This window comes from Monopterus albus, unplaced genomic scaffold, assembly GCF_001952655.1.
Source record: "Monopterus albus unplaced genomic scaffold, M_albus_1.0 scaffold12.1, whole genome shotgun sequence".
Taxonomy (NCBI): domain Eukaryota; kingdom Metazoa; phylum Chordata; class Actinopteri; order Synbranchiformes; family Synbranchidae; genus Monopterus; species Monopterus albus.
Genome location: NW_018127892.1, coordinates 4,362,702 through 4,382,893, shown reverse-complemented (window position 1 = coordinate 4,382,893; position 20,192 = coordinate 4,362,702). Strand labels below are relative to the sequence as shown.

Genomic DNA, 20,192 nt, shown 5'->3' with positions numbered 1-20,192 from the left:
GCAGGCCAGACTGTGAAAACCAGAGCAGTGGGATCTACACCATGACAGGTAAGAGGTCTTACACTTTCACTGTAAGCAAGTCGGTGCCATTTATGAGAGTCAGTACAAACAGTCAGAGGAATTCACTGTTTTGCACAAGATGCATTAATTACCTAAACTGCAGAGCTTAAAACGCTGTGTTTGGAAAACAAAAGTCCAGTACTTGTACATATACTTCCTATGCTGCACTGCATGTCTTTACAAACAGTTCTGTCGTCACCAGTACATAAAGGTAGCTCCTCTGGTACTTGATCTACAAGTACTATATGTCTAGACCACGTCACTGATGGACGCTGTACAGAGCTTTGCTTATCTGAGCGAACATGACTTCCCTGAAGAGCGCTGCATTACACTCAAGAGAACCTTTAACAGCCGTCAAATATGATCCATCACATGCCATACTTACATATGTACCATACATGAACTGGATGAATTCCCTTCTCTTTGTGAAAGAGAAACTCAGCTACAGTACAATACCCCATGTCTAAAACAGAAGAAAGGCTGATTCGTTTGGATGCAGAGCTTAGCTGTGACAGCCTCAAAGCCACAAAGTCGGAGCCCAATGAAAAGCTCTAGCCTTAAAGAGCATGTGATCCACATGCGGTGAATGAGGCAGGCAGGTTTTTATCCAGCTGGAGAGAGACACCATGTGGTGAGGATTCCTCCTGCTGCTCCAGCAGAGGTGCATCCAGACTATAACCATATCAAACCTAGCCTCTTAAATACAAGTCTAGTAATAAACTATTGCTGAAATGTACACTATATCATACAGAACTTTTTGGATACATAAAAAATTCATTTTAAAGTCTTTGAATGCAAATCAAATCCATTGTACAAAAAATAGGTAAAAAAAGAAAGAAAAGGAAAAATGCATTTAATTGACATAAAAGATCAGCACATCACTGTGTTGCTATGGCATATTATAAGTTAGTCAAGACAAGTGTGCAAGTGTGGTACAGAAGGGGCAGACGTTAACACACAGCTGAATCGCTTGTGGCATTTGGTGTGCGATTCTTCCACTGGGACGAGGTTTGAGTGACAGTGGAGAACATGCACATACTGTACAGTGCGCTGCCAGCAGTCATTATTTATCGGCAGAAAACTGTCCTTTGCTGGTGCACAGACTCCTGCTTTCTTCTACATCTATGTGTCCCTTCATGAAATGGTGGAATTTTAAAGACAAGAGGATAATGGAGTTAGCCTGAGCTGGTTCTTTCTTTATAGCTTGAGGTGGTGTCCTCGTCAGCCTTACAGCATCACACTGTGGATGTGAGAGAACGCAGCTTCCCTTCATTAACAATGTGATAGCCTGCAGGCCAAGTGTGAGGTCGTAGCCGACAGCCTATTTGTGTTAATTGTTAGTGTAGTGGTAGCTCTGGTGTGTGTGTGTGTGTGGGTGGGTGCATGGGGCCTGCGTGTACGTGTGTGTGTGGGCTGACAGCTGGCCAGGTTCGGGTTGGTCTAAAACCATGTGCGCTCTGTCAGGGTTGTACAGGCGCCTTCTTTAGGATTGATGAATTGCCTGCTTTCTTGATTAAACTCTCCATCACTTTCCAACAAAACAAAAACCCCAACACCAAAAAAAAAAAAAAAGCAAGTTGAGGGGAGGAGAGGTAACATGTCTGGGAAACCTGTCATCTGCAGTCACATCATGTACAGATGTGATGTGCAGGTGCTTTGACATTTATTACCAGAATATTAAAAACTATTTCACATTTATTTTGCAGCCCTCTTTCACTTGACAGTTCAAGCTCATTTGAAAAGTTATCAAGTTTTCACAGCAGCCCCATTTTGCTTTTCTTCAAAAGTGGTGCTTTGATCTATGCCAAGGCCCTTTGTCAATTAGGTCTATTATTCACACACTGACAGAAAAGCAGGATATTTTAATGATAATTAAAGTTGCGTTCATGAAATGCGTCTAAAAAGCCTATGTTTCATAAAAAAAGAAAAATGTCAAGGTGTTGAAAAAAGTCTCAAACTAAAATACATCTATGCGATGTTCAGTCTGTCACTGCTACCTCTCTTCATTGCCTACAGAGCAACATATAGTATTCAACAGAAATTTACCAGGTGAAAAGGTAAACTTAATAAAGAGTAAAACATTTGCATATCTACTGCATTAATCAAAAATAAATCCTGACATTGGCCCTGATCTAACGTAATATGGAGAGCAATTATTTCGCTATCCATTAGAGGAACTTCAATTAACAGACACCAGACAGTTCATTCTTCAGAAGAGGGAAAAAAAAATAGGAGGCTCAAAATTAACTTGGGTTTGCAAAATATCTTGGCAGGATGACAGTGATTTTTGATTTTCAGGAAACAATATTGGAATTCTTATTAAACTATGTGCATCTGCTTTTAATTTGCTGCAAATAATTGGAAAATGCAATGGAGCTTTCCAATTAAAGCTCCACTTTATGCTGTTTAATAATACCCTCATAATATTATAGCTTATGAAATGACAGGTGAGTTGCTATATGAATAAAACATTATACCCTGTAATAACAGACAGGAAAAAAAAAACGAGACAGTTGTTGGGGGGCTTTTAAATGCTCGACATAATTTGCATATATTAATCTCCTCTTTTCAGCCTTATCAAGTATTCCACTGTATTTGAAGTTAAAATAGTCGTGACAGGCAGGGGTACGCTTCGTTTTTCCAAGGATTTATTACTTGTATAATTCTGGATCTTTAATAAGCCAATATGACTGATCCTCTGAGTTCTGTGGAATTTGGTTAATTGTTCCAGATGGTGCTCACTGATTATGCAAAATTACTTTTCTTTCTGCTCTTTTTCCCCCAACTACACCATTTCTTGATTGACTAACATGGAGAAAAAAGATTATTTTTGGTGCAGCACTTTCATTAAGAGGATTCTCATCAGGTTTCAAACAAAAGTTCCATCTTATCTCCCTGTGTAGTTGTGGGCGAGGCTGTGCAGAGGGAGGAGATCAGCCGACTCTTATCTCAAACCGTGATGGATCTCAACTGCTTCTGCACCGCTGGGGTTATATTTTAGAATAACACAATTCTTTAGGCTGAGGGATTAAAAAATACAACCCCTGGATAGTGACACAAAAGTTATTATTAGTGTACACCATTCTCTTCTTACTCTTTTCTCCTCTCTTTCTCTCCCAGAGATTGATGAAATTACTAAGCAGCAGGGTTGCTCCTCCTCTTGCAGCTCAGGCTCCATCCACAACTCACTAACGTTCTGTTTTGCATCGGCTAAACTGAGCTGAATGAATCATTTATGGAAGTGTTATGGGGGAGGTATGGGCAGATTTACTGCCGAGCTTTTACTTTAGATGGAATAGGATTTTTACAGTATGAGACCAATCTTGATGTCTGAAGTAATGCCAAAGCTTACATCAAGACATGAAAGGAGCGCTCTTAAAACCCACGTTTTGCTTCTTAATTCCCCTGGTCAGCAAAAGGCAAACCAGAGAGAGAGAGAGAGAGAAGTACAGCAGGAGAATAATATTTACACCCAATGCATATGCATACACATTCTGTTTACTGCTCCCAGCAAATAATGACGTAAAGTAGTGCTGAGATCTGTTTTTAAAATTTTGACAGCATGTAAATTTGCATTAATTAAGATTTAAGTTTGTGCTTTTTCCCCATTGACATAGTGGCATTGTTATGAAGTTAATGCTGATTTACAACATCGATTTATTGTCAAACCAGTGTGCTATGGACAAATGGAGCGCTGAAATAAGCAGTTATGAGAAAAACTGTAAAAGTGGAATACTGTCAGAAACTGCTGAGCACTTAAGCAGTCAGGCTAAGGTGTGGACAGAGCATGTGTGTGAGCCTCTCTACTGGTAGATTTTCTGTGCATCTTGAAAAAACATACACTCACAATTGCTTTTTGTTTTTCAGAAAGCAGTTTAGACAGTTTGTTAGATGAAGATTATGGAATGGATATTTCTTACATTTTACAGTGTTTCTGTTATTCTGGAAATTGCTAGTGTGTATTTTTTAAAAATGCATTTTGGATTCTAACAGGTAAGACGCCCTGGCAAGAAAATATTGCTTGCGTTTATTCTGTCGATGTGTCAGACAACCCTGTTGGACTGTTCAGATTTGGTAACAAAACATGATCAAGCCCGGTGTGATGGTGTCATTAGGTATTTGAGGATCAATCCTGTATAATCCCTAATGGAACTGCCCTCAGGCATTTTTGGACCTTTATTACAGTCAAATAAGAGCCTTTAAATGGCTTTGCATTTGCAGGCCAGACTGGACTCTAGAGGCTCATCTCTCAGTGCTTTTTGCCATCTCTGAGATAGAAGTGGGCTCCATTAGTTTGTGTCCAGACATGTGGACAGCCTCAATGGATGGGCCTGTCATGGCTCCCTCATTTGCCCCATGTACAGCAGGGTTTGTTATCACACATCTAATTAGAACTTGATAAAAAAATTTCACAAAAATCCAGTCATTAAATATAGTTTAAGGAGATTTATGGTCAAATATGCCTTAAAGATCTTTTAATGGCTCTGCTGACTTGTTAAGTTTGTAATTAATGATCTTCTAATACATACTGTGGTGTGATTTAGAAAGCACAATGAGATTCTGGGAATGAAGTCGTTTTGGAAAAGGGCATCTGGGGCTCCCAGAAGCTATATTAAATAGTTCTGCTCAGACTGGTTTGCTTAGAGCCATGAAGTCTGCTGTGAAAAAGTTCAAACCCATCAGCATCTCTCTGTAGATAGGGCCATCTATATGTTAAAGTGCAATGAATAGTGCATGATTATACAACGGTTGCTTTGTCATTTCATAATAGTCAATTAGCGGGCACAGAGAAGTCCTGGACTCCTATGTAGCAGGTGTGACTACACTGTATAAGAGTTTTATTTCAGCAATGAAACATTTCTCTTTGCAAAGTTCACTAATCCTCACAGAGTAAAAGTAAAGGAAAGCATGTGCATATGTATCAAAGTGTAAACGCATTATTCTAATAACAGTCGCCTGTTTCATCAGGAGAGTAATGGTGTCCTTATTAGCATAATTAATGACAAATGGAAGCGCAGCATTGGTGGATTGGTTCTAAGGGATGATAAATTGGTGGATGCCCAGGTTAGTGGCTGCCAAGGAGGCCTCTTTGGCTGTCATCCCTCCTGCTTCCGCTCTGGCACAGTTCATTACTCACTGTGTGAGATGCCACTTTACATTGCCTGGTACTGTGAGCATGGAGAACTTAATAATACCACCCACAACCACACAGGGCCTGCTGCTTTACCAACAGTCCAGAGGGCAAGTAGCTCACCGAGGGCTAGAGGTTGTGGGGCGCAGGGCAACACGAGAATCATCTCCTGCAGCTGCACTGATCAAAACAGATCATGCGTCAGTCACTACTTCAGGGAACCCGGGACCATATGACCCAGTCTCCTGTGTGGGTGAGAGTTTCTTGTTAGGATTTCTGGGGCTCACCACATCCCTCGCATCATTACGGGTTAGTTTGCCCACAGAACCGCTAATTAAGAGGGGATTTGTGTAATTGTGCCTTCTGCTGTGTCCCATCCGGCACATGCAATTTACTGTCAGCCCTCTGCCAGCTTTTACACTTGTCCAGAGAGGCGTACCCCATTTATACACACATTCTGCTGCACATTTACCAGCAGCCACAGCTGGGAATCAATGCCAGTGCCATGGCAGTGTCTTAAAAGGCACTGTGTTGCTGATTAAAGTCTGATTGTCCATTTAATTTCATGAAAGCTCTCAACATCCAGTCAGCAAAAAGGGCTTCCCAAGTATTTTTTAGGGACTTATTATTTTGAAGAGCAACTGAAACAGGCTTTATTGTTGTTTTAATAAAATGATGTGAGCATTTTGGTCCTTTACATTAAAAAGCCTGTTCAACATATATGCTTTCTGGAGAAGTTGCCACACATGCCCACACCTCCTCAGAGCATTCAGTGTTATGCACTGATGTTTGTGGCCAACTCACCGTAGGTGTTGCTGGCTCTGCCCACTTTCTGGAAGACTGATGGACCAGTGCCCGACTGGGACTGGCTCCTGGCTCCGTACCCACAACCAGATTTCAAGGGCTGCTTGTCACAGATGGAAAAGTAAGTGGGTCATTCTACATAAGCTTGCCATTTTGCATCCCTCTGGTATCAACAACTAACAAAAAAAGTTGAATTGGTTTATTAATAAATATACCATCTTTGATTGTTTTGTTTTCTTTTGCTTTTGAAAGAGTGAAACTTAAATGTTGACCACATAGGTAGCAGTAGTCTTTGCTTAGCCCATATGTTAAAGTAGAATACTTAATGGTACATTCAGTATTTCACAAATATTCTTATACCATTTCTAGCCAAAATGGTAAATGAATAATTTGTTATGAAAGATAATTTTCAAATGGCAAATGGAAAACATATAAAATGTTTTGGCTTTTTTCCACTCCCTCTGTTCTTGTCTTGTTTTGCATTAGCTGTTTCTTTCCATAAAAATGCGCTTTTAGAAGCCAGTAGTAACTATAAGGACATCCACCCACCGAATGTCTTGCGTACTACTCTTAGCATTTGGAAGCATTTAAGTTTATATTTGAGAACATTTGCATGAGATTAAATTAGTTTTATATAGAATTGCAACAGAAGCTGTCTCACTACAGTGAGACAGGGGAACAAGCTGTACACAGCAGGCAGAAACAAACAAATTGTCAGAAATTATCAACATCATTTTAGTCTGTGATCTATACTTTTATTATATTTTTTATGTTAACTGACTTCCCAGTAAACATTTAAATAATTCAAAAGTTACATTTTTGCTTTTGAATGTGAGAAATTTAATATATTGAATTTTTTTTTCACTCATCTGTCTAGAGGGTTTGAAAAAGCGGGAAAAAGATACAAGAAAAAGAATGGGTTTCATAGAGCCATAGTCATTAAAAGAATCTGAAAATAGCAACTCGCTATCATCTGTTCTCATCGCACGGGTCAGGAGCTCTGACACCTCCAAAATTCCTCCTGTCAGGGTAGGGGGCCATTTGTATTCTCTCTCATTAGGCAATTTGACTAATGACCTGCTGTGGCTGCAGAGCTACTGAGGGACCCAGAGCCTTGCGCCCTCTCTCTTTCAGCAGCCTGAACACACACCCTCTATTGGAATGGCACAGATGGCATGCCCGGGCGACAAAATAAACTACAATATGTCTCCGAGATGCTGTCAGGCCTGGGCACTATTTCTCATGTCAGAGCGGGGCTAAGGGCTGTGAGTGGGCATACGGGGTCCTCCTCCAGCTCTCTGTTCATCTACTCACCATTATCTGCAGAGGTGACAGAGAGCGGGGTCTGCAACTAGAATAGCATTTCCATGGTCTGCATAAAGAATCCACCTCAAATTGAGAGTCACGGCGACAGGAAGGGTATTGCAATGTCTAGCCTGGCTACAAATAGAAAAGAGGCAGCATCCAGTTGTTTGGAATATGAAATACATCAGGCTCCAGTAAATCTCTAACCAGTTTTTTTAGCAGCTTTACTTTATTTTGTGGTACTAAACAATAGAAATAAGTCCAATCATGAGTAAATATTTGTGATAGATGCTTATTCTTCCTTGTAGATTATTGCCCTGACTGTGGTGGGGGCGGCTGTGGCTCAGGAGGTAGAGCGGGTCATCATTTTTCTGCCCTTCTTTTTGTAATGGTGAAATATCTCAAAATTTAAATGCAGTACTGTAGTGTAACCCTCGATTTCCTTCATGCATCTCTGACATACACATCATGTCAGCTGCCCTTGGGGGCGGCTGTGGCTCAGGAGGTAGAGCGGGTCATTTCCTAACCGGAGGATTAGCGGTTCGATTCCCGGCTTGTCCAGTCAACATGTCGAGGTGTCCCTGAGCAAGACACTGAACCCTCAGTTGCTCCCGGTGATGTCACCGGTGTGTGAATGAGTGAGTGCTTGGGAGTGCGAATGGGTGAATGGCCGAATAATGTGAAAGCGCTTTGAGTGTGCTGTAAAGCATAGCAAGGCGCTATACAAGTATAAAACCATTTACCAAGACCATTACTGTGACTTTCTCACTTAATTCAGGTGCAAGACAGATTCACCCAAGTAATCATACTAGACAGAGATCAATGCAGTTCTGCTGAATTAGTGAAGTGTAAAATAAAAGTTCATCAACATTCCTAAAGTGTTACTCTTGTGTTGTGGTTCAGGTAATATGGGGTATGCTCGATCACCCACGCATATTTTTCCATCAGTCATTGTCAGAGCACAACTCGGTGTGGTTTAGGTGTATGTGTATATATGCCTGTGTGCACGGCCATGTCTGTTAGAGCCCTGGAAATGCAATGTATGGCGCTTCTGAAGTCCTGGGTGACAGTGCATCCAACAATGGAAGAGTGAGGGATTAGTGCTCAGCCCAGCGTGCGAGGGAGCCCTTCCCGCCCCGAAACAGTCATTCATCTGTGCCCAGGGGCTGGAGATGACAATGCAGCTATTGCTCATCGCACCTGACGGAGCCATTAATAAGGCAATGATCCACACAGGGCCTGTGCTGACTCCGTTCTTTACACTACAATCACTCAAGCCACAGGGTCCTCCTTACTTAACGCCACCTCTGCGCTTACCACCGCCATCATCATCATTATCAACATCATTGTCCTAGTCATTGTACCAAAATTCCTGCCAGATGTTTTCATATTGACGGCACTCACAAACTCCAAATGCCAAATAACTACCCAATTCCCCACACTACAGTACACTCATGAGTTAATGGAGTGTAGCCTGGCCATTTGAGTGGCTACAACATGCTTCATAGTGGGGTTCCTGGTCAGAAGATTGGATTTACATCATTTTTGCCCTTTGCACCTTTGAATTTCTCTGTGGTACAGCATCCATTCCTTACTACCAAGTCATCTCCTGTGCCTCTCCATTTGTCTGGATGTAAGATAGCTTCTCTAGTATAGATGGTGGAGGAATACAAAGTGAGATCTGGTTTTAAATTTAATCCTTGAGCAATAAAAAAAAAAAAAAAAAAAAGAAATGTCTGGCCTTTAGCTTTGTGCATTCATCTGTCCGTGCCACGTAGATCCATCAGCAGCTACAATCTCAGTTTCTCGTTGCTGGCTATTGATTCAGTGGTTTTCTCCCTGCCTATGTATGCCTGGTGTTGGTGCTCCCAGTGACACTGTCGTGCAAATTTTTTCACTTATTTTTGTGAGTTTAAACAAGCCATTGTGCCTAGCCAATTTTCCTGGCTTGCTTGATGCTCCAGATAGCCACATATTCAAAGCTGCTACAGGATGGGCAGCTGGAGCATTGGTCGGCCCGCTATTTTCACCCAGACTGAAATATCCCAAGTGTGGGATTAATTGTTACAAAATTTGGTTCAGACATTTGTGGTTCCCAGACAATGAATCCTAGTGACTTTAGTAATCCTGACTTTTCCTTAAGACTGATGTGTGTGTGTGTGTGTGTGTGTGTGTTTTGTTTGTTTGTTTAAGAGAAATATCTCAGGTGTTGGATTGAGTTTGGTACGGGCACATATGTCCCCTTCATGATTGCAATAACTTTGGTGATCCTTTAATTTTTCATTTAGTGCCATCATCTGGTAAAAAACTCAACTTGTTTGATACTTTTATGACTAAATACTTACAAAGCTAATCACTTCCCATCAGCCTCAGCTGTAATTGCTTTGTGCTAATTAGCAAATGCTAACAGGCTAAAGTAACATGATGAACATGGCGAACATTTAACGTGCTTACATCAGCATGTTTGCATTGTTTTTGTGACCATGTTAGCATGCGGACTATAGAGCTGAAATGATTAGTCATTTCAGACATTTTACCTACAAGAAATAGTTAAAAATTGTTTGCTGCTTTAATAATAATTCATTGTAAACTAAAATAAGCCTACCTTTAGACTCTGAAGTTTTGCGGTCAGGGAAATGTACTGGGTACGATTAATCACAACAGTTAATGGTTGATAATATCGATAATGGAAGTAAGTGTTGGTTGCAGGCTTAATGCTAACATTAGCATTTAGCTAAAAGCATTGTACATCCTTACACTAGCATGGCTGTAGACTCTTGTTTGTACTACATCTTTACTGTGGGAAATGATTGGAACCCAAAACGCTAAATAAGACTTTCAGAGAATGAGGGTCATGTCTTTATTACAAAGATCTCTGTGCTACAGTTGTGTAGAAAGTGCCAAACTGTGGATCTGTGCAATACCAAGAGAGGAATGCAAGCCACAAAAATGTCAGTGAGGGATATTTTAGAATTTCATACTTCTCAGCATTGCTGTGAACAAGAAAAACCAAAAGGAGAGTCAACTACAAAATGATGACTCACAAACAGCTTCGGCTTACAGTGGCCTGATGGACTGTGGGTTAAACAAGACTAGTTGGAAGCTTGGCCTCTTGATATTTGAGGCTCCTGTCGAAGCCAACGGCTGCAGAGTTTTGTGCTTCCAGATTTGAGAGTTTTATAATGAAGCCAAGCAGCTGCAGTTTTCTCTTCAGAGTTGAAACGAGAGGCTTTGTGTCCCTTGTCACCCTGTGTTAATTTGGGCCCTAATGTATTTTATAAACAAAGGGCTGCTCTCTAGCCTGACAGTCGTGACACCTTGATTCCAGTGCAGGATGCATGCAGTACGGGGTTACACCATTAATAATCAACTGGCAGCCATCACACCATTTTAACCATGATCATTATGATAAAGGGCATACACTTAATTACAGGCCTGCTTAATTATAGCTCTGTTGAAGCTCGTTTGTTTGGTCAAATGCTAATTATACCACCACGCTCTTGGCAAGTCCTCATTTCAATCCACTTTTTGCCGGCTGAACAGTGTGGCTTATTTTCATGCAAATTTGATATCTGGTGAATGTTTTGTCTCTCTTCTTCCCGCTTTTCTGTGCCTAGTGTGAGTGTGTCTTTGTTTCGAAGGTGAACATCTCTCAGACAAGACTGAATCGGGAATAATCAAGAGTAATTAAACTAGAAGAGGGTTGGGAAAGGGCTGGGTTGGAGGAGAGAGTAAGCCTTTCATCTTCTCTCTATAGGAGGGGAGGTGTCAGGCGGCTGGGGATGTTTATAGCTCTGCTGTTTTATAATCCCATGTTTAGTCTTGTGAAAATACTCCGGATCATATATATTTGTATAAAAGTCAACCCTAAACTTTTTGTTTTTTCTTATTTCCTTTTTGTAGCTCTGGATGATGTGCCTTTTGTGATCTCTCAGAAGTTTTGTGACAACCCCAAAGAGGTAAAAATTCTCCATGAAACTAGTAGCCAAATGCATAACTTCTTTTATATCCTATGTAAATATGAGAGTGGTAATGATGGTTACTTGTCCTGCAGCCTCTCTTCAGACCGCCACTCCTTTCCTTTCCTTTTCTTAGCTTTCCTTTCCTTTCCTCCAGACTGAATGATGAATGCATGCAGTCAGGCAGAGCTGGCTCAATACAGTCCATTTGGCTGGCTGGCGGCAGTTGTCACTATAGCCCCGTTTGTATTGACACAGAGAGAGAGAGGATTAAAGATTTTAAGCATGCTTACTTAGCCATGAGCCTAACCGCCATGTTTCTTGTGTGTTTTTTTTTCCCCTCCTTCTTCTCCCTCCTCCTCTCCCTGCTTTTGATTTCAGATGCAGCAAGTCAATTTAATGGGCATTACGATCAAATCCCTGGCAGAGATCGAGGAGGAAGTGAGTAGAGGCTGTAACGCTCGGCTGACACTGACGCCGCTGGCCCAGAATGCAAAGCAAACGGTCTTGGGGTTGTAATTAAGTGTCTGAGACAGCGAGGCCCTGTTGGCTCCACTAAGCCCCAATTGAATAAAAGCATGACCAGGCTAGGCAGCCGTTCTCTCTTAAAGGCTTCGCGTCCTGTTCCAAAACACTTGACTATTATTCTCCAGTTCATCTCTCAAACAGCTCAATTTAGCATCTCGCACAGTGCTGTAGTTTCTAAATGTTTAACTTTTTAAGTTAAGTTTTTAAACAGCTTCATCTTCAGCTGTGAAAAAGTTTGAGATCATGTCGAGCAAATAAAAACGGTATCCTGTTTCTAATGAAACACTGTAGCCTGCAGGCACTCGTAGGAAGAAAATCTTCTGGTGTGCCTCTTCTTCTTTAGAGCCCATGTGTTTGTGAGAACATGTGAAAGTGAGGGTGTGTGTGTGTGTGCTTTAAAGAGAGTGACAACCCCCCTTCTCTCTCATTAGCACGGTATCTTGGTATCAGAACTGCCAGGAAGTGACAGACCACTGTAAAAGAACAGGTGCTGTTGGGTTTGAGATGTGTTACAGAGCAAACACTCCCTCATCAAACCGGGTGTCTGTTCTGCGCTCTGCCTCTGTCTTCTGTCACATACTATCCAAATCACACAGAGTCGCCATCTTGTCATATGGTCATCTGAATGAAGCTCATTGTCAGCGCAGGTATTAATGCTGTGTATGTGTCTGTGTATGTGTGTCCAAGGTGGAGACAGGCTGGCTGCTCATCTTATATGCCTTCCCCCCCTCCACCTTCCTCGCCGCTCCCTCTCCTCCTTCCTTTCTTCTCAGAGAGTGTGATTAGCAGGAGGACACATGGTGAGCTGAGCTGGAGAAGGGAAGGGAAAGGCATGAGAAATCATTAATTACAGCCGCGCTGGAGCTGATGAAGTAAATGTGAGATAGTGTAACACACAGGATTTAGTGAACTGGACGACAGCACAAGATTAATGGTGGGGCCAGGCTGATGAGGATGAAGTCACAGCTTAGCTTGATAATTAGTTTCCAAGTGGAAACATCCCTCACCGTTGTGTTATTTGTACCTCTCTCCTCTTATTATTATCCCACAGTGATATCTTCAGACTAAGGGGGAAATACAGTGGGTGATATTCTCGCAAACATGTTGGACAGCAGAAGTGTTTATTTTAGAAAGTGAGCCTTGACTGTAGTGTTGTGTTCTTTTTTTCTCTGTCTCTCTCTCTTTTTTTCTAGCCTTGGCTTTTGGCCTTGTTTTTTATGATTAATGTTACACCATAAATGTACAACTTCCGTTATGTCTTCTATCTCAGAGCTTCTGTTGAAGTGGTGACTCATTCTTGGGGTGTTTAGTATGAACCTGTGCCTCTAATGTTGCTGAGCGTTTCCTCCTTTCGGTATCCAGGAGAGGTCACTGTCCGTGCTTTACTGTGGGGCGTGTTTCCCCTCTTCAGAAAGCTAGAGGCACTTTCTGCACAGAATTTAATTGCCTCATTTCAAAACCCATTAAAAAAACATAGATTCATGAAAGAGATGTACTTTCTAAAATTCTACATATGCACATGTAATTGAGGAAAACTGTTGTAATCACAGCCACAGTTGTAGATAAGACCATTTTCTAACAGGCATCACTTAAGCCATGTCTCAGATGATGTTGGTTCCAGCAATTAGGCATTCTTTTCATTTCCCAAATGACTCGCAAAACTTGTGGAAATTATAATTGCTTTTAGCCACGCATATCTAATTTGTGTCTTTTTAAGTGTTAATTAGTAGGCGATTTAAAGTGACGTCTTTATGTAGTTTGCTCTGCTGAAAAATGTTGTTGGCGGCTGGCTAATGATTTTCAGAGGGAGAATATGCCAGGGTGGGAAGAAGTGTGTGTGTGTGCGCACATGACAAGACTTTCATTAGCACCTGTGTACTGTATGATGGGTTTTCAGTGTTCATAGGGTGTTACCTGTGTGTGTGTGTGTGTGTGTGTGTGTGTGTGTGTGCAGGTGTGTTTCCAACTGAATGTATGGAAGGACAGTAGTGTACAGGGCTATGTGAGAGGGAGAGCTCCAAATAGAGGTGGAATTAATGAAGACAACATGTCACATATTTTTGGCAGTGGAGTAGGGACAGGAAATGAAGCTCAGCTCGTCTGGGTGACTGCCGCCCATGTTCTAGTGTGTCACTGTCCTGTCAGCCTGTGTGTAAAACTGGCAGACATTGATACATGCTCTCCCTGATAACACCCCATTCCCCCATCCATCATCCACACACATACACACACACACCCCCACACACAGGATTATTTATTTACTGTGCCAGATGTTGAGACTGAAATTTTGTGTGGTGGGGGGGCTGAATTTCCTCACAACTAACAGGCTTGTGATTTGTGACAGGTTTTGGGTAACTTGCAGCTTCCCCTCAACTCGCTGAAAATCAGGGAAAGTGTGTGTGTGTGTGTGTGTGTGTGTGTTTTATCGAGAAATTCCCCTTGCAGCCATTGTGGCTCCATGGTTTCTGCAGGAGATTTAGAAACTTATTTCAGTGATCATACAGCATCACCTAGTGCTGTGTTGCAGTAATACAACTCGGTGAAGTAAGCACCTCTTTGTGTCACAAAACTTAACTGTTTAGCCAGTGGAGCCACATCCACAACAAAATGTAACTGTTGAACTATCAACTAATCAAAAATTATAATGTTTGTTATTATAGATTATTTGATTGCTTTAGTCACATTCCTTGGGAACTTTCTTTTTTTTCATTCATGTCTAAATGTTTGGAATGAAAAAATAGTTTTTGCTATATATATATATATAATTGTGGATCTTTCACATTATAGCCTGTAGGTTTACCTCAGGACCAGAGGTGATCTAGTTTGCTTCTGGCACTAAATTTTAAAATATCTACTCAGTAGTATACAGAAAGTTGATATTTTCAGTGGAAGGGAGGTAAAATAAATATCTGGAGACTCAGTGATACAGTCCTGCCTTCTATACAACGCCAGAAGGGGGCAGTGTTTTTCTATATTTTCTCAATCACCATGCTGGAGGACCACATAATCACTAATTGCTTGCAGCTATAGGGTGAATAACAATAATTCAGTAAGGTTTTAATCTGCGGTTTAATTTTCATCAATATGTTACATTTTCTATATGATGGTGCTGTTTATGTGAGCATTTCTCATAAAAGTATATTCTTGGTTGCCTTGGATTCTTATTGATTGATGTTTTTTGTTTTCCTCAATATACTTTAAATCGCCAATGTCTACTTCCTCTTTTTATTCTTCTTCTTCCAGTTTTACTACAACTTCGGCACTGAACGAAGCATTTCTATGTAACTTCACACTCGGGCCTCTCAAGCTGCCAGAGCCATGAAGACTGGAACATTACAGATGGACAAGAGGGGTCATTTGTAAAATGATTAACTAAAGAAATTAAGGGATACACCGAACCATACTGCATATGTTGTAATTTTAAACAGAGAACATTTTTACCTTGTTTCTATTTAAATGATTTAGTTTTTGAAATATTTTTGATCATGTACACCTTTTCATGTTCCGTTTTATATTTTCTACCAATTTATCCTAAAAGTAGCTTTTCTGAATTTCTGTTTTGTCTTATCTTACTCAGGTAGTTGTTCAAAATAATGTCATGCTCAAATAACTCTAATATCTCTAAACAGATTCATTTGTAAAAGTATATGAGCTGTGCCTCACATTTCGCTCATCAGAACAACAGGGCCGTGCTGACAGGGAGTTGCAGTCAAGGACACCGGGGAGCAGAGCGGCAGCCTCATTACACACAGAAACAGGCCCTGCTGATGTTCATTTTCCAGCACAAAGTTCATCATGAGCAGCGCGCAGCAAGATTCAGCAGAACCTTTTCCCCCAGGTGGCCCGCCCCCCCCCCACGTCATCAGTGACTCCTCTGCTGAGTCAGGTTTTTAAGAACAGAACAGCTTTAAGTTTGTTACTCCTTCTGTAGCTTTAAGGAGAGTGGTTTGAAGAAAGAGGTGTTATTAGGGTAATTTGATGAACGTCAAAAAGTGTTTTTATTTCTCTAACAGATTTAAACAATACTCCGCTGAAGAATGTAAATTTCCACTTGGATAGCAAAACAACACGTTCACTTCTGCTCACGTGTCATTTGTAACTAATTAAACTGTCTGAATTCATTTGAAAATTAGTATTTGAAACTCATTAATGGATTAATGTCCCTCTACCTAAACTCTTCAAATAAGTTTGTGACCTTATGGATACGACTAACAGTGCAGGGTTTTTCTCCTGACCAAAATTCCTAATGGCTTTTGGTAATTCTAGGAGTGTAATGAAGCATACAACAGATGTCAACCCTGTACGAGCAGCTGCGTTAACTCCTCTGTTCTGCTGCTGATATCAGAGCGACAGTATGAGGAATCCTCTGCAGAGGGGAATGGCTTTCACGCTCCTTCATGAAGGTGACACTTGTGTCGGTGATGCCTTAGAGCACAGTGACAGTCTCCGACAGTCCTCCTCCCTGCTGTGCGTTAAGCGCACACGTGCAGAACGCCTCATGTAAACACAGTCACACACATACAAAAGGTGTAGCTGTGACTTTACGTTTTCCACCATTAGGCATCTGTATGTAAAACGTAATATGCCAATGATTGAATCTATTTAACATTTTAGATAATAGTTTTAGATAAAATCAGTGAGATTCTATACTTTTCTTATGACTAACAAATTCAATGAAAAGATCCAACATCAACAACAAATATTGTCAATAGTTTTAAGCCTATACTGTGCAGTATATCATATTCTTGTGTGTCATAGACTTCAGTGGTTGTCCAGAAACTATTAAAAACACATTTGGTCCACACTGTCGCACTGGGTGACGTGTTCCTTCATAACAATGATTGGCCCTAAGTTTAAAGTGATCTCACATCCGCCATATGTACTGACTAAAGCATCAAACGTGTGTTAATCCACAGCTGCAGTTTTCACTTTTGTTTGAGTAACATTTGTTACAAAATACTGTATAATTTCCAGCTGTTTTAGAAAAATACAGTAGTTAGCCTTAAAAACAGACTATATGTTCTTGGCCTGTGTTAAAAGATTTATCTTTTCAGCTGCAGCACATGTGCTTAGACCTGAGAGCCACTGACAGATAGGGAAGTTGAAAAGTATTAAGATATGGGCTACTGCATTTCTGGTTTTGTTTTTTTGTGAGAAGTGTTTACAGTTACAAAACTGCAGAAAACAGCTTCATCCTTGTTTCCCTTTCAGTTCAGTTCTCATTTATACTTTATGTTGGAATACAAATCTGCTGCTATTGAGATAGTTGGACAGTAGGTTGATTCTGCAAGTCAGATGTGTTTAGGATGAAATTGATCATTAGTTGGAGTTTTGTTATGAGTGAAGCAGTGTAGCTAAGCTCTCCACATGGGCACAGCACAGTCTTTCTCCCTAATGAGCCACGGCCAGCGTCACCTATCATCAAGCTGCCTCACATAGTTTAGCATTTGTTTTCACTCCTCTTTATGATATTAAAACATGCTGATGATTTTTGGAGACCACACTTTTAAAATGGAAATGGAAACAATGTTTTTATTGTTGTGTAGTTATGGGCTGTTGTTTCTAAGCACTCCACATATGGCAGATTAGTTTCAGGGTTTCATCATTTAAAGTATCTCTCCGTTTCTAATTTGTTAGGTTCCTCAGTCACTGCGGCTGCATTGCTGGGAGGATTTGGCTCCCACAAAGTTGAGCTAAACTGCAGAGCAGCACATCAAAGCCCCACCCTTTTAGAGTCCGCCAGATGGTCCCCTGGTCATTTTTAAACTCACACCCCGGCTCATGACATGGAGCAGTGTGTAAGCATGTAGACAGAGGTGGATGGGCTGCTTGGAAATTGGAAAAGGAAGCCTGTATTTATGAGGTGGTTTGAGGAGCTGTGTTAAGAAGGGCTTAGCCTGCCACTCTCCCTCTGACAGCCCTGTTTCCCCCCAAGCTCAGGTGACCAGAGCTAGACAGAGGTGAAGGAGTGAAGGCAGGAGGCCTGTCAAAGCAGGTCCAGACCAGAGCTGGACCCACAGTGAGCAAACTCCCAGGCAGGTAATGAAATCACATGGAAAAAAGGCGTACAGCCACATCTAATGTTCGCTGCATTTGTATTTGTACTTTTTGTATTAATAATAAGAACAAACCGGAAGAAACAGAATTTGTGCCTCCTAATGTGATTCCTTAACTTTAGTGCATGATGGGATAGGCTCCATGGTCTTTAACAGGAAAGGCTCCTAAGAAGAAAAAAAATCAATAAGCAACGTGTTAATATTTTAATAAAGAGGCAGTGAAACACTTGCTGTACTCTTACCATTTGGTGCTTACCTCCAGCAGTTATTAGTCTCTTCATTTCATGTTGACATCATCAAGTGTTGGAGAGCCCCAATGGGACGTCAAGCAAGAGGTTAGAAGCGTGGTCTTCCTCATGCTGCCACCTTAACAAGCCCCCGGCCTGCACTCCAAGGAGAACCGCACATCAAATCTGTCTCTCTGTACTTCAGCTAGAGGGAAGACGAGTGATCTCCCAGAGCAGGGATCCCACCCCCACACAGCGGCACAGCAGCAAGCCCATGTGAGTCAAATTATTGTAATTGAGCAGGGATGGAGCTGGGTGTGAGGTGATCTCTTTCTTCATTCCCTCCCTCTCTTTCTCTTTCTCTGATATTTCTGCACATGTTGCAAAATGACCAGCAAACATCTTTTTTTCCCCGCCAACACTGCCTGTAACATAGAAAACAATTAACTCCTTTCAAGTCAGATCAAAGGCACAATGCACAATCCAGGTCTCCTTACAGCGTAACAGACAATTAACCCTCCCTTTGGACGTGACCAGGCTGGCCAAATGAAGGGAGGCTGCTGCCACAGTTCACATGCATGAAGTAGTTGTAAACAAAGAGGAAGCGACTGGACAGAATGTGTCACAAGCATTCCTCTAGTTGTGTGTTAACCAAAAGGATAACTCTTAATCTATCTGCTGAAGACGTCATGACAAGGAAAATGTTTGTGCTATAGCTGCCATGTGGCTGACATGACCATGAACTGATTGAGACCATGGGCCCCTGAGCACAGACATAAAAGTCCCCCCTCCCCTCCTACATGACAGCAAAACTGAAAGACACAAAACAGCTACAAACGATACTGCTGTGTAATTTGTAGTCATTTTGTCTTTTTTTTGTCACATTGCATCTCTTTTTGTTTTTTTGATGTTTCTAGCCAGTTTGCGTCTCTTTGTAGTAGTTTTGTGTGTTTTTGTAGTTGGTTTATATTGTTTTGTAGTCATTGTGTCATTCCAGATGTTTTTTGATTCTCTGTGGTTGTTTTGAATCTCGTTTGCATCATTTTGGGTTTTTTTTTTTTTGCATTTGTTTTGCCAGGTCTGCACTGGTTCTTTTCATTTAAAATCTTTCTTTGGTCATTTTGGCTCTAGCCCAGGGGTTTCTTGACCCATTAAGCCCATTCAGTAATCCTTATGGGCATAGTGGCACAACACAGGAGAGCATCTAATGGACTGGACATGAGGGAAGCGAGTGCAGCTTTCGTCCACACACAGGTGCACTGACCCTGTCCACCCCTGAAGGTGCCACTTGCATTTTATTGGACAGTTGTGGCTGGCGAGCCTTTTTAAACAGCCACCTGGATGCAATAAAGGTCCAGCCCATGAGCTTTGACTGCCCAGAGGATTTCCCAGCAGCTCCCTTGGGATCTCTGGCTAGTTAAGATGTTTATTAAGCTGAAAGTGGTCCAGTGGGAAAACACCACACTTCTGAGAGATTTGGGCCAGCAGTTTTCTTGTTGGCTAGAACGCTCCCCGGAGGGTTGAGTTTCTTTTCCTGTCAAACCTCGGAGGGAGGACAGGGTCAGTTCACAGGGCACGAGGTTGACCAGCTGGTAACTAGGCACATGAATCCAGGATGGGAAATATCTAGAGACCATCAAGGTCAGCTTGGAATGATTCCCATAGTTGGATAAAACATGCCCAGATGTTTAGCATATCAGCTAAACACATCATAGAGTGGTATAGCCGCTAGTACAGTTGTCTAAATTCTAGGAAATATCTTGTGGAAGCAGCAATACCAATAAGAGTATAGAAAGTGGGTTTCAAGGCTTGAATCAGTCTGTTAGCAGGCTTATTTTTTAGCAAGTCTTTCAAAAGAGAGACTTTATATGTTTAAAATGACTGGTTTTCTTGTCACAGAGCTTGACCTCACTGAACTCTGCTGGACCTCTAGTTCAAAGCCTTGGTCTTTAGCTTCAGGCACTCTGCTCTAATAACTTCAGTTAGCCCATTAGGCCTTGTTCTGCTTTCTAAAGGTTTATCAGCCATACTCTGCTGAAAGGAGAACTCACTGTGCCATATTGTAGATAATATTGCATCTTTGCTGCTCAGTTTGAGGAACGTATTTGTCCACATTTAATGT

At 41.4% G+C, this 20,192-nt stretch overlaps 1 long non-coding RNA gene across 1 annotated transcript; it reads left to right on the top strand.

Annotated features, from left to right (window-relative positions):
• On the top strand, positions 1-16,679 carry LOC109954904 (uncharacterized). Its single transcript, XR_002274197.1, has 4 exons — positions 1-48; positions 11,204-11,259; positions 11,641-11,700; positions 15,031-16,679. It is a non-coding gene; the product is annotated as an uncharacterized LOC109954904 (long non-coding RNA).
• Positions 16,680-20,192: the final 3,513 nt, after the last annotated feature.